General features: G+C 44.5%; 1 long non-coding RNA gene across 1 annotated transcript; it reads right to left on the reverse strand.

Annotated features, from left to right (window-relative positions):
* Positions 1 to 213: 213 nt before the first annotated feature.
* Positions 214 to 12,946, reverse strand: LOC115091535. The gene is made up of 3 exons (XR_003856759.1): positions 12,773 to 12,946; positions 563 to 612; positions 214 to 292 (listed from the first exon to the last, which is right to left on the reverse strand). It is a non-coding gene; the product is annotated as an uncharacterized LOC115091535 (long non-coding RNA).
* Between the last annotated feature and the right edge of the window lie 1,581 nt (positions 12,947 to 14,527).

Raw genomic sequence — 14,527 nt, forward strand, 5'->3', positions numbered from 1 at the left:
TTCGTATTTAAAAACTAACCCTAGTATTACCTCCTCCAATGTTACCTAACTTTTATCTATGAAATTTCATGTTAAAACCCTAATGTTATTTTGTCCTATTATTTTTCCTGTAAACCGTTATGATGGCAAAACCGAATACACGGTATGCAAAACATATTAAATAAATAAAATAAATAAATCCCCATTATTATTATTATATTAGCCAGTATATACCTTATAAATCTGCATACTTCTTGAAGAATTGTGGTACTATGAAACAGTAGCATCATTTCCCCTGAATGGAAATATATACCTGGACAAAGAAAGTGAAACATCATGATACACTCAGCTAGGTACCTGTGCAATAGAGCAACATTCATTGATTGTAGAACTCTGGAAGAAATATAATGGGTAACAATTTGTGTTACCAGCATACACCTGACAAAATTACTATGAAATCAAATCTTAAAAAAAAAAAAAATATATATATATATATATATATATACTATTAGGAAAAACATTACCAAATAAATGTAACTAAATCCTAGAAGAGGGAAATTTTCGGTTTTGAGAGAGAACTCACCTTGGAGTTCAAGTGCAGTAATGTTGTCATCTACCATGCACTATGATCTGCTGGTGGATAGAGAACATAGAAAATCAGGCATCACTCATGATTATAACAAAAATAAAGCTGGAGGGTAAGCTTAACCACATACAGATATAAAATCAATTACACTGTTCTTCAATATGCATGATGCTGCTACAAATGCTAGCTTCCTTGTTTGTTTAGGTCAAATCCTACCTGAAAGCACAGAACCCCTTTAAAAAGCCAGCACATATTTTTGACAGAGGTTGGAGACAATTGATAAATAAACAGAATAATACTAGTTTTCTGTCAGTACAATAAGTCCATCAAACCAGTTATCATTTCTTTGAATTATTATATGCCATAATCCATCACAGCAGAAAGGTACATGGTTAAGTAGAAATGCTTTTGGCCCAGGGTTATTTGAACAGAAAACCCACAAGTGTGAATATTAGCAGCAATTTGCTTATGTATAGTACAGTATATCAAAGCTGCTGTGGTAGGAATGCATGAAGTGAAAAAGAAAGGAATAGATTTTTGAAAAATTACTATCTTGGTAATACTTTGAATTAAACACTTATCAAATTGTTCTTTCAAATGTTGACACTTTTGAAAATTATTCAGTTTTTTTCAGATCTGTTGTTACATAATGACAGTAACTTTTAAACAGGCACATGGGCACACATGTGTGAGCTTTCGTCGACCAACGCACAGGGATGTGGCCATTTTATAACATATGCACATATATGCATGAATGTCATTAAATAGCCTGACGACGTGCATATGTGTGTGTAATTGTAAGTGGATGTGTGTCTATGTTAGTGAGTCAGTGGCAAGAAAATGCAAGGTACTGAGAAGCTTGACCAAGCCTGGAATGGCACGTTTTTTGATTGGTTAGAGGATCACTATCATCTCTGATTTCTTCATAGAGAGAAATAATTGCCCTGGAGCTCAGCCTACACATCTGGATCACATCTTTCCCCAGTAACCCCAGCAGTATTGTTGTTCTGGTGAAATATCCACTGCCTGTGTTCCCTCCTTCGAATGGCTTGAGCCAGGACAGCTTGCTTCTCTCAGCCCCTCCTTTCTTCTTCAGCGATAAAGGATCTTCTTTCTCTCTCTTCCCTCTCTCTTCTTTGTTCTAAAGCATCTGCTGCTCTAATACTTCAGATCACCAGCAAAATGCACCAAACCATAAAAACACCCTACACGTAATCAATGTGTGTTACAGAGAAGCACACAGCACCACAATAGACTATAATGTCCATCAGAAATATGACTTAACTTTTACTCCTGCCATGACCTTGTCATTAAATTTCCCACATTAGAAAACAAGTGCTAAAATGTCTCCCTGCTAATGCAGCTCTCTGCATTGTTCTGTAATAGTTAATGCTTTCATTTACATGAGATTTGCATGCACCTGAACTAAGCATACCGTGGGTTTCTTAGCACAGGATTTTGCAGTGGTAAAACCCATGCCGAAAAACCTGTGCTAAAAACTGAGTAAAATCCTATGGTAGGCTCAGATTGGCTTACTACATTGACCCCTAAATCTGTATACTAGGGGTGTGCATTCGGATTGACCGCATTAGTAAAACGCAACTCATATTTTTTTTTTACTTAAAAAATTGATTTGACATAAACGATCGGATTTCCCACATATCGAACATAGATATGTTCGATATGTGGGAAATCGCGATTGTTGAGCCAAAATAAAAATATAAACCCCCTCACCCTCCTTAATCCCCCCCCCCCCGACTTACCACAACTCCCTGGTGATGGAGCGAGGAGTGAGGACGCCATTTCTGCAATCCTTGGCGAGAAGCATGTGACGTAGGCGGCACGTCGAGTGACGCCGGTGTCACGTGATTCCCGGCTCGTTCGCGCCGGACGGCTCGTTCGGCCCAAAAAGAACTTTTGGCCAGCTTGGGGGGGCCTCCTGACCCCCTCAAGCTGGCCAAAAGTTCTTTTTGGGCCGAACGAGCCGTCCGGCGCGAACTTGCCGGGAATCACGTGACACCGGCGTCACTCGACGTGCCACCGACGTCACATGCTTCTCGCCAAGGATTGCAGAAATGACGTCCTCACTCCTCGCTCGATCACCAGGAAGTTGTGGTAAGTCTGGGGGGGGATTAAGGAGGGTGAGGGGGTTTAAATTTTTTTTTTGCACATATGTACATATACCCAACTCATTGGATTTTTTTTATGTCCATATTGGCCGCAAGTGGGACCCCCTTTCGGACATAAAAAATATGAACATAAAATTTTGCTCTGCACATCCCTACTGTATACCTCAGAGATAAGGGAGAAGGAGAATTTGCATAAAAATGAGACAAGTGTTTTACAGTAGAGAGGTATTTCTAAAACAAAAGATTATGTATGATATAAAGGTTGAAAGATGGATTCAGGAGTATTGCCAAACAGTATTTCTTCATAGAAGTGGCAGTGGGTGCACCTAAAAATGGAGATAGTGGAAGATAAGTAGCATAAAAATTCAGAAGACATGCCATGGCCTACAAATAAGGTTGATTCCTGTCAAGGTATGCACAAACCAAACCCATTTGGAGAAACTGCACCTTGAAATCAGCCAAAGTGCTACAAACCCTGGTATTCCCTCAGTCTTGGGGTATGAGTAGAGATAATAAAGGAATGAAGTCCTTTGCATGATCTCAGATGGGGTGTAGTGAGCGATGGATTGGTTGGCCCATAGAGAGGTCTTATTTCCCAGTGGCTACGATTTGGCCACATATTACCATTTTTGCACATTAAAAATGCTGGAGGGACTTAGGGCAATAAATGATTCTTTTGGTGTATTCGTGGTGGAGGGGGAGGGAGGAGATGAATGGCAGGTGCATTAGTCTATTCAGGTTGTGTTAATTGCTAGAATTAGCCAATGGGTTACCACAAATTCCATGAATTAACATGATTTGCAGTAATGTGTTTTAATTTTAATGAACTTCTTTGCTTGAATTTGCATGTGAAACAGTTCATTAATAAAGTTTTCTCATGTTAAGACAACATTTTTTTGCATTAACTTGCTAATAAATCCATTTAAAGCAGATTAATCATTCATTCCTTTTAATAAATTAGCGCCTTGGTTAATATTTCAAGTTTAGCCAGTGGAGGAAGTCAGCACAATACTTACCGGAAGCAATAGTTATTTGACACAAACAAATTTCAAGTTATCCTATAGATGGATATACCTGGAAGTAATTTATACAACACTAATTTGTATATAAGATACTTTATTATTGTGGGCACTATATTCAGACACAAATATGTGTAACAGGGAATGGCAAAATATTTTTCATTTTATTGGGTTATAAGCTGGTAGGGCAGATATATCATAACCAATTAACTGGTGGTATTTACTTAAGCTGTACAGACGTTAAGGAAACCAGCATTTCTTCCATTAAAACTCTTTTTTAATGAGCAATGATTTTCAAACATTCACTTTTATCTGAACATTTCTGGTGAAATAATTATGGTAATGATAAGAATTTCATGTTGAAGCATTTCCCATGCCTATGACTTTGTTGGTTAAGAGCTGTCCCATGCCATAAACTCCTCCTACCAGGGCATTATTATCCTCCCTGTCAATACTAATTATTTCCTTTATGAGGGATTTGGAGACTTTAGAAGCTATAAAATAAAGGTCAAAGCATTTATGTTAGAAGCCCTCAAACATATTAACATATTTTGTTTCCTTTAGAGGTGAAAAAGCCCTAAGACAAAATTATTTTTCGTTGTTCATTGTCCTTGTAGTTCCTTATTTAGAAACCATTTCTGTCAACTTTCTTTGCCCTGGCTGGGTATGTGTTCTTACTATATTTTCTTCACTTTCCTATGACTGAATATTTATCTGAAATATTTTGACTGGCATACAGCAGTGTTTGGGCTTCTTAGCAGCATTTTCTATCTTTGTGACTCAGTCAGTTGCTGTTGACATTTTACTTGAATACATACTGCATTTCTAGTCTATATGATGTTTTCCTATCAGATTCAGAGAATGTTCAGTCAGTTGAGTTGTGTGTATCATGCTAAAAAATGATAGAAAAAGGTGTGAATAAGACCTACATATTTGTTTGACCTCAAGCAAAAAACATGACAAACAATATTATGACACGTCATTGAATAGTGCAAACATAAGACACACTTTTCTTGATTTCTGTAGATTGAATACTTACATTAGGTTTTCATTTCACTAATATCCTTCATCCTATACCATATATATAATTAAAAAATACATGTTTGCATGCAGGCAAACATTATGATTTAAAATTTGTTTGCACATTCATATATTCATATTACTTATTCTAAACATATGTTTCTGCCCCATTTATTACCCTTTCTTGTTTGTACTAGAGATGTGTTTCGGGTAAAATTTCGTGTCAGGCTTCATTTCGGGGTCCCATGTGGTCCCCCGTGGGAATTTCATTTTTCCCGTGGTTCTGTTTTGTTTTTTTTCGGGGGCCACGATTTTCGGGTTAGTGCGCACTATCAGGAGTTACTGCATGCTAACTCCCGTTAGTGCACACTAACTCCCGATAGTGCACACTAACCTGGCAGAGTTAATGCACACTATCGGGAGTTAGCACGCACTAACTCAAAAATGAATTTTTTCCGAAATTTCGGAAAACATTAAATTGTTTTTCAGTACTCCCGAACCATTCCAAATTAGGCAATTTTGTTGATATTGCCTAATTCGGGAAAAACAATTGCACATCCCTAGTTTGTATAATAGTATATGAAAGTGCTGGTACTTGCAAAGAGCCCTTCAACTGAGAGTTTTAGAGCCAAAGAAGTTACCTGTAGCTTAAAACCAAACGCAAATACTCAGTATTAAATTTAGATTCTATTAACATGAACTGATTAGTCTCTGACATCTATAAATTAGAAAGTGAAAAAGTACTGCCTTCAGGGTCTGAAAATATTACTGTACCAGCCAAGTGTCAAACTGCTCAAAGTCGAAGCATGAGGTTATATTTTCACTCTGACTTGCAATTATCCCATTAAGCCATTAAAAAACAATTGACATTGTTCTAGACACAATGTTATTTCTATATAGGTTTCCCATCTTTTATCTTTTAAAAATGTGAGAAAAACATGGGAAAAAGATACAAATATATAGCATGGGCAATCATAGCAGTCATGCAGCTTCTTTTTCCAAGGATGTGCATTTTTTTCATGGTCAATTTTGTTTCATTTTTTGAATAGCACTCACTAGAAAATGAAGTAACTCTTAGTAAATTTGAAATTAGAACTAACAAAAATTAAAGCGCCCATATTAAGAGGTCAATATTTATGAAACATGTAAAACAGATATCTTATCCAGCTAGATGGATTAGTTATCATGGATATTCAGCAGGATAAACATCACAATGAATATCCTCAAATAAAGTTATCCACCTATATGTATCTGGATAGCTTGGAAACTTAACTGGCTAATACAGATAAGGGCAGATTTTAAAAGCCTACGCTGTCTCCCGTGCAGCAGAAATTTCTCCGCTCTCTCCCGTACAGCAGAAATTTCTCATCCGCTACCGGCCGGCCAGTAGCGGAGCAGAAATTTTCTCCACCGCTATCGGCCGGCCGGTAGCGGAGGAGAAAATCAAAGTGGCTGAAAAAGAGAGACCACCTAGCCTGCCGGGGATTAAGGTGCTGAGCATGGCATAAGTACTCCAGGTTTTTATGGTCTGTATATACAACCACCGGCTGTTGGGCCCCCTCCAACCATTGGCGCCACTCTTCGAATGCCAGTTTGATGGCTAGTAATTATTTATCCCCTATTCCATAGTTCTTTTCTGCCGGCGAGAATTTCCGTGAGAAGTAGGAGCAGGGCATGAGCTTACCTCCTGGAGATAATTGACTTAGAACCGCCCCGACAGCAATGTCGGAAGCATCTACTTCCACGACGAACTGTCATTGGGGATAGGGGTGACAGAGGCATGTGTCCTGGAGAAACGCCTCCTTCAGTTTCTGGAAGGCCTGTATGGCTGCCACTGGCCAGTACTTTGCGTCGGATCCCTTCTTGGTAAGGACCGTCAAGGGTGCCACCATCTGGGAGTAATGTGGGATAAACTGCCGGTAGAAGTTGGCGAACCCGAGGAACCTCTGCAGCGCTTTGACCCCTACTGGCTGAGGCCAATCTTTGATGGCAGCGACCTTCTCTGGGTCCATATGGAACCCCATAGAGGACACGATATACCCCAGGAAGGGTAACGATTCCTGTTCGAATAAACATTTCTCGAACTTTGCGTAAAGCCGATTATCACATAACTTCTGTAACACCCGACGAACATCCTGGCGGTGTGTCTGTAGATCCTTGGAGTAAATGAGCACATCATTTAGATAAACAATTATTGAGGTGTGTAACATCTCTCGTAGAACCTCGTTCATGAGGTTCTGAAACACTGCTGGGGCATTGCAGAGATCGAAGGGCATGACCCGGTATTCATAGTGTCCGTCCCTTGTATTGAATGCGGTCTTCCACTCGTCTCCTGGCCAAATTCTCACTAAGTTATATGCTCCGCGAAGGTTTAACTTGGTAAATACCCTGGCCCCCTGCAGTCGGTCCAAGAGTTCCGGGATCAAGGGCAGAGGATACAGATCCCACCAGGTAATGCTGTTCAAGCCACGGTAATCTATGCAGGGTCGGAGGGACCCATCTTTCTTTGCTACGAAGAAGAAACCTGACCCAGTTGGTGACATAGATTGTCGGATGAACCCCCGATCCAGGTTCTCCCGGATGTATGCCGACATGGCTTGAGTCTCCGGGAGGGACAACGGGTATACCTGTCCTCGTGGCGGTGTGATACCTGGGAGCAGGTTGATTGTGCAGTCAAAGGGGCGGTGCTCCGGGAGAATCTCAGCCTTCTCTTTGGAGAACACATCAAGATAATCCTGATAGTGAGGTGGCAGACCCAGAGTCGATGTCAAGAGAGGAATCGGTGGCCGAGTAACCATGGCTAGGCAGGAATCAAAGCATGCAGGTCCCCAGGATGCCACTTGAAGGGAATCCCATGTGATTATGGGTGAGTGCTTCCGAAGCCAAGGTATGTCCAGGATGACCGGGTGCACGGACTTCTCTGAAATGAAGAAGGAGATCTCCTCCTGATGGAGAACACCCGTGCGTAGAACAAGAGGCTTGGTGCGGGTGGTGATGGCGCCAGGAAGGATTCTCCCCTGAATGGAGGACACGCGGAGAGGGGGTCGTTGGGGTTGAACTCTGATCTGGAGTTGCTGAACCAGTTGCTGAACCAGATCTTGAAGTCCATAGTCGATCAAGGCTTGCGTCTTGAACTCTCCCTCTGGGAGGAGTAAGGTTACCAGCACAAAGCACGGGGAGTTAGAAGCGGTGTGACCTAGGGTTAGCTCCCTGACTGCCCCTAGGTCTGAGCGTTTCCCGGACGTTCATTACAACGGGCAAGGAAATGGCCCTTGCCACCACAGAATAGGCATAGGCCCAGTGACCGGCGTCTCCTTCTTTCTTCTTGGGAGATGGGTCCCCGACCCACCTGCATGGGCTCGATATCTTGGGCCCCTGAAGAAACAGGCAGAGAACTCCCGCTGCGGGAAGGAGCAGATCCAAAGGGCCCCGGCCTATGAGTCGGCCTCTTTTCTCGAAACTGGCACTGGATGCGGTGGTCCACACGGCCTGCAAGATCAATCAGAGCGTCCAAGTCATCAGGGAGGTCTCGGGCTGCCAATTCATCTTGCAGCTTTGGGGAGAGGCTCTCCAGAAAAATTCCGTGCAGGCTGTCGCTCCCCTAGTTTATTTCGGCGGCGAGAGTCTGGAAATCCACGGCATATACTGCCAGAGGCCAGTTCCCCTGGCTTAATTGGAGTAACTCTGAAGCAGCAGTAGACTTGTGGGAGGCCTCGTCAAAGACCCGCCTAAAGGCAGAGACGAAGTGCACCAGGTTGTCCAGGCGAGGATCTTGACACTCCAAAAGGTTGGAGGCCAACGCTAGGGATCTCCTGTCCAACAGAGAAATAATGAAACTTGTCTTGACCCGGTCAGTCGGAAACTGAAGCGGAAGCAGGTTGAAGCGAATGTAGCACTGGTTCAGGAACCCTCGGCACAGTTTTGCATCCCCTGAATACCGCGAAGGTACTGGCATCTGGATGGGGGCTGTAGCTGCAGAAGTGGCCCGGTTCCTGGTTCAGTGGAGCTGGCAGCCGTGGCTCCGCCGACACGGTCGGCTAACCCCTGTACAGTCACCATCAGAGCGTCAAGGCAGGTCTGCTGCTGTTGCAGCCTCTAGGCAATACCCGGAATGGCTTTCAGGCCGGCAAGGTCCGCCGGGTCCATGGCCTTGCAAACTGTTACGGTCGTGGACCATTGGGTCGGTTGGGACTGAGGATGGTATGCTATGGAAGGCCACAGCAAGCGTCCCAGCCAGGAAGCGGCTCAGAAAAGACACAGAGGAGGCTTCACCACTGAAAGTCCGAGGTCACCCCAGGAGGAGCCCGTAGGGACCCGGACCTCTTGGACTTAGGTGGAGTCCTATGTGACCAAGGACCCAGGTAATGGCTGAAGAGATGGATGATGATTGGACCCAGGTGGGTAAAGAGTCTTCACCCTCGGAAGCCTGCAGCTCCCCCAGGAGGAGCCCGTGAGAGCCCGATCCACTGGGACTTAGGAGAAGCCTCTGGGCCAGCAAATACCGGATACCTGAGCGGCCGAAGTCGGAGTCCAGGAGCAAAGTCAGGTCAGGAGCCAGGAGTCCGAGATCCATGCTAGAGCCAGGGATGAAGCAGAAGACGGAGTCAGAAACGGAGCCAGGTCAGAAGCCAGAAGTCAGACATCAATACCAAAATCAAGGGGTGGAAGCAGGAGACAGGTCAGGAGGCAAGCCGGGTCGAGACAGCAGCAATCCAAGCGAACACAGCAACTAGCAAGTCAGGAAACCTGAGGAACCTCATTGCAAGGAGAGGATCCCATCCCAGCTGCAGGGTAATATACCCTGCAGCGTCTGACGTCATCCTAGGAGCTGTCTTTGGTTTCCTGTGCTGGCCCTTTTAAGACTGGAGCCCCTGCGTGTGTGCGCGCCTAGGGGGTGGGGCCAGCGACGGGGAGTTGGCGGTGTTTCCCTCGCAGTGGGGACACCGCGGCAGGCCGCGGAACAGGCATGGGAGGTTGGAGATGGACCCGTGCGGGCCGGGCTGGCCCCAAGGTAGGTGGAGGGGCCGGGGCACGACCCAGTCCCGCAACAAAAAGAGATAGTGATGAACCACTCTCCCTAGGTCTGGCCAGATTTTAGACTTGTGAGACCAATATGCCAGCACTATGGTCTCCTTTATGGTCTCAGTGAGATAGCATGTCACAGAGATTTGAGCTGCCTTCTCCTTTGGTGGTATTGGACATGAATCTTCTTCCTAGCTGCTTTAGCAATCCCCTGGGACAGAAGTGAGGATTGTTTCCATTTTCTTGTGGAAGGTATGCTAGGAAGTGATGATGGGTGCTGCTCTGACTTACACTGCTTTCTGACCTGGCCAGTGAGGGTGTTTCCTCCTGTGCTACATCCCTCCTCTGCCTCAACCTGTAGTTTTCTAGCTGACATATCTCATCTGTCAACATGTTCTTCATATGTGTCAGATTGTTCATCTCCAGTGCAAGTCTCCCTTTCACATATAGATCACATAATGTAGAAAGCATGTATGTGGGGTTTCTGGTCAGATGTTTCTTCACTTGCTTTTCCAAGCAAACCAAACAGTGCAGCACCTCATCTCTCATTATTTTTTCTGGTTGAAAACTTGCCAACCTTTCTAACAAATTGTTTACTATTGGGATGACATGTCCCAAGGTGGTGCTTGTAACACTCAGCTCTTCTGTGGCATCCTTAAAGGGATTCAGGATTTTCACAAGCTGTCTCATGACTGACCAGTCATGATTCCCTAGGGGATCCTGCACACCTACCTCCATTTCACGAGACAGATCATGCAGGGGCCTGTGCTGTTCCATTAGTCTCTGCAGCATCATGTAGGTTGAATTCCAGCAGGTACCCACATCTATGATGAGACGCTTGTGAGACATGTCTACACTTCTCTAGGAAACAATGCAGGTAAGCATGCTCTGGATCTCTGGACCCCATCCCCAGTGCCTCCTTCACTGCTGGGTGCAGGGTGTGAGCAAACCATCATACACCCTGATATCTACTGTCAGATACTGCCTTGACCATATTAGAGCCATTGTCAGTGATAAATAAACCTGTGTTGAGATTTCTGGCTCTCTGATCCAGCTGCCAGCTCTCCAGTATTTCTCAAATTGCTGCTAAAATATTGGCAGAGGTATGGGAACTACCCGCCAGGTGAGTGTGCAGCAAAGCCCACATGTGTCCTCTTCCTCTAGCCTCTGTGGACCTTCCTGCCCCTACCTCATCCAGGCCCCACCAGTGTGCCATCAGAGAGAGGAAGGAGTGTGAGGTTTTTGTGGATGTCCAAATGTCACTTGTGAAATGGACACTGCTCTCCTGTGCCTTCACCAGTAGCACCTGTACACAGCTACAACAATGTTCAAATTGGGGATGACCTTTCTGCTGAATGTTGTCCTGGAGGGCACTTTATAGTTTGGCACTAGAAGTTACAGCAAACACCTGAGACCACATTCTCAATGACCTGCAGGGATTGATCGTCTAAATTGATCATCTCACCAATAACCCTTGTCACCACTTTGGATGCTGCCTGCCTCTTTCCATGTGACAGTGCCACTGAACACCACCCCATTTCCTCCATTGTGGACTGCCGCTTCTTAGGTATAACTGGATCTTCTGCTGCAAGCCTGCCATCTGACTGGTAGAAAGAGCCGAAGTCTTGGAATGAGCTTGAGGAACACTGGTCCCCTTTTCAAAGACTACTGTCCTCTGTCTTGCAGAAGGGGCCCCCTGACTACTACTACTACTACCATCCCCAGGTGCATAATAAAGGAGATGCTGCTTCTTCATGTGATGCTCGATTCCAGCATTGCTTAAGTGGCCCAGTTGCATCCCTCAGATGATATCCTTTGTGCAATAGATGCAACGCACAAAGCGTGGGTCCTCCCTCATTTGAAAATGGCTCCAGATCACAGATATCTTTCTTGAAGCCTTGCCTTTGTCTGCATCCTTTGGGATGGATGGCACTGCTTGCAGTGAGGTGGGAGTGGCCACAGATGGAGCCTCTTGAACTACAGTAGAGGATTCACTCATCCTCTGTTCCTGCACTGTCAGTGTGGCCTGGTCTCCCTCACTAACATTTCTTCCTGCCTCTCTCTCCTCTGTCAGTGAAATAGAAGTTAGCACAGTCCTGACTAACCCTCCTAATACAGGGTCTTTAGCTAATGCCTTTCCCATCTCTGCTTTAGGAAATCCTTTGAAGGGAGAATCATAAAGCTCTGAACCAGAAGATAATGACAAAAACTTATCTTATAGCCTCTGCTGCACTAAAATCTTAATCAACTTCTTGCAGCTTGACATGCCTGTCTCTCCTGCTGGCATTTGAGATAAAAAAAATATCCCTCTTTATCTTAGTTGGAAGACTCACTACTGTCTGTCTAATAAATCCCCTATCAACAACTGTGGGCTTCCCATGTCCTTTGCCTGACATGATGGATTTTTTTTCTGCTGCAATGCTGGATAAAAGGTGTTGACAATTAATCTTTTTTTCTAAATATTTGGTGGTTAATCACACTGATGGCACTAGTATGACAAACTACTACAGTGATCTTTCTGTTTGTAAGGTTGAATAACACACAGAGAGAATACACTACAGTAGTGTTTTGCTCTGCTAGTAACTACAGTGCACACTGATGCACATAACACACACAGAAAAAGCAAAGAATGATATAGGGCTATACTATGTATGTGAGCTCACTACTGGAAAAACAGAAGTAAAAGTGAGTGCACTAGTAGTTTAAATGCAGTAACAAAATAAAATAATTCACAAAGAGGCTGGCTGTACCTGTGGTAGTAACTGGCACAGACCTACTATACTCTTTTTGGATACACTGATGTATCTAACAGACACAGACACAGACAAAGAGAGATAAAACTGCCTGTCTATGTGGGATACTATGACAGAGTTCAGCTACAGCACTGGTACTACACTGGTAGTAAAAGGTTTAAAATGTATCAAACTAATACAAAAATATCCAGTGCTATCCAGGCAGGCCAAGCAGCCTGGAGTGACTTCCCCCCTAAAGGGAAGGGAATACTGGAGAACACTAACCTTCCTCTAAATCAGTAGCAGTAACAGCAGATGGATTAGAACTGATGGAATGTTTCTAATCTTGAACCAAAGCACAGTTGCTACAGAAGACTGAAGTAATACAGAATTCTAATACAACAGCAAAGCAGGATGTATCCTCCACGAGTGAGAGACAGAATCCAACTGCAAGCTGAAACAGTTAGGGATTACAATACAAAGGATAGAAAGTTCAGTGATTTGTAGGGATGTGAATCGTGTCCTCGATCGTCTTAACGATCGATTTCGGCTGGGAGGGGGAGGGAATCGTATTGTTGCCGTTTGGGGGGGTAAAATATCGTGAAAAATCGTGAAAAATCGTTAAAAAATCGAAAAATCGAAAAATCGAAAAACCGGCACATTAAAACCCCCTAAAACCCACCCCTGACCCTTTAAATTAAATCCCCCACCCCCAAATAACTTAAATAACCTGCGGGTCCAGCGGCGGTCCGGAACGGCAGCGGTCCAGAACGGGCTCCTGCATCTTGTCGTCTTCGGCCGGCGCCATTTTCCAAAATGGCGCCGAAAAATGGCGGCGGCCATAGACGAAAAAGATTGGACGGCAGGAGGTCCTTCCGGACCCCCGCTGGACTTTTGGCAAGTCTCGTGGGGGTCAGGAGGCCCCCCACAAGCTGGCCAAAAGTTCCTGGAGGTCCAGCGGGGGTCAGGGAGCGATTTCCCGCCGCGAATCGTTTTCGTACGGAAAATGGCGCCGGCAGGAGATCGACTGCAGGAGGTCGTTCAGTGAGGCGCCGGAACCCTCGCTGAACGACCTCCTGCAGTCGATCTCCTGCCGGCGCCATTTTCCGTACGAAAACGATTCGCGGCGGGAAATCGCTCCCTGACCCCCGCTGGACCTCCAGGAACTTTTGGCCAGCTTGTGGGGGGCCTCCTGACCCCCACGAGACTTGCCAAAAGTCCAGCGGGGGTCCGGAAGGACCTCCTGCCGTCCAATCTTTTTCGTCTATGGCCGCCGCCATTTTTCGGCGCCATTTTGGAAAATGGCGCCGGCCGAAGACGACAAGATGCAGGAGCAGGAGCCCGTTCCGGACCGCTGCCGTTCCGGACCGCCGCTGGACCCGCAGGTTATTTAAGTTATTTGGGGGGGGTTCGGGAGGGTGGGGGATTTAATTTAAAGGGTCGGGGGTGGGTTTTAGGGTGTTTTAGTGTGCCGGCTCACGATTCTAACGATTTATAACGATAAATCGTTAGAATCTGTATTGTATTGTGTTCCATAACGGTTTAAGACGATATTAAAATTATCGGACGATAATTTTAATCGTCCTAAAACGATTCACATCCCTAGTGATTTGTTGATTTAGAAAAATGCTTCCCTCTGATTATGTTCCCTTGCTTTGTCAATCTGATTAACTTGACAACTGATCCCGGTTCTCCTCTAACCTCATATATGAGTCATAATCATGAGGGCTGATTGCTATGGAAACTCCCACATTACCTGCCAAGCCTCACAGTCTATTGTTTTAATGCAGCCAATGCTTTTTAATGGGGAAACATAAACAAATGAAATGAATGACATATTTGTGGGCAAACAAACCAAACAAATATGGTATATTCATCACAGATAGGCCATTCATCTTAAACAAATGCACATTCCTAAATGACATTGCCTATGTCATTAAAAACAAAAGCACATCTCTATTTATTAACACCATTTTATGCCTTCATGGTAGTAGAAAAAAAATTAAATGGCAATCTTTAATTAACATCTGCTTTCTTAGC

The sequence above is a fragment of the Rhinatrema bivittatum genome, chromosome 5, assembly GCF_901001135.1.
Source record: "Rhinatrema bivittatum chromosome 5, aRhiBiv1.1, whole genome shotgun sequence".
Taxonomy (NCBI): domain Eukaryota; kingdom Metazoa; phylum Chordata; class Amphibia; order Gymnophiona; family Rhinatrematidae; genus Rhinatrema; species Rhinatrema bivittatum.